The sequence below is a fragment of the Tupaia chinensis genome, unplaced genomic scaffold (genome assembly GCF_000334495.1).
Source record: "Tupaia chinensis unplaced genomic scaffold, TupChi_1.0 Scaffold000097_1, whole genome shotgun sequence".
Taxonomy (NCBI): domain Eukaryota; kingdom Metazoa; phylum Chordata; class Mammalia; order Scandentia; family Tupaiidae; genus Tupaia; species Tupaia belangeri.
The window spans coordinates 10,019,434-10,020,542 of NW_006159559.1; positions in this window are offsets into that span (position 1 = coordinate 10,019,434).

Consider the following 1,109-nt stretch of genomic DNA (forward strand, 5'->3'; position numbering starts at 1 on the left):
GGCCCGTGACGTCCCCAGGCCGAACGCAGCCTTGGCGCCCGGCCCGCCTCCCGCCGCCGCCTCCCGCCGCCGCCAGCCTGTCTGGGTCCCATGGGGACACGCAGAGCCCGGAAGGGCCCGCGACGTCCTCAGGCAGGACGCAACCTTGGCGCCCGGCCCCTATTCTAATTATTTTTATAAAACAGTCAATTGCCATTTCTCGTTTTGCTTGTAAAAATACCTTGCCCTTCTTGAAACACCTCCCAGACCAATCCAGTTAAGAATACTATACATGTCATCATCAACAGTTTATAAGCCCTCTCTATTTCTCACTAACATCCTGACTCTCTCTTGTTCACTTGCTATCCCCTTCTATCCTCTTCTCCTCACTCACCCCACTCCACATTGTCCCACTCACATTAAGTACTTTCACTGATTTTCATGTCCTCCGATTCATTGCTCTCTACTATAGAATGCGGATAGTCGGCGTATATTGAGTGGATATGTACAATATCTTTCTTTCATAGCCTGGCTATTTCACTCAGCAATAGATCCTCCATACCAGCATGTTATCATCAACAATATTCCCTTTCTACTTTCATACCATGTATACATACATATATGTTTTTTATCCTATCTTTGACCCTCTGCCCCTTCCCCCTCTCCCATCACACCATCTCTGCTATATACAGTCATCTTCCAGGGGTACCATTGAAAATATGATACCTGTAAGCAAAGGGGGAAGGGCCACAAGTTTAGTTTTCACCAATAGGGATCGTAGATTCCATTTCATGGTAGATCAAGGGTGGGTCTCGTGCGGATCCGCCACTGTTGGAATGGTGCCGTGGGGCTCTAGAGCGTGAGCTATCCTCGGGTACCAGGCTTCCTCAAGAATGGTAGAATAGTTCTTGTTCTTCCCTGAGGCAATGCAGGGCTGGCAACCATCATCCTCTCACCGTCCATAGGCCGAGGAATTCTCCGGTATCTGGCTTCCTCAGGAATGGCAGAGTAGTTCCTGTTCTTCCCCGAGGCAATGCAGGGCCGGCAACCATCATCTTCCCAAGTTGCAAGTTCCCAAACCTTGTTCTCCGCTTCAGCTTGCTGATCCAAAGGCCACACGCCGGCCCTGG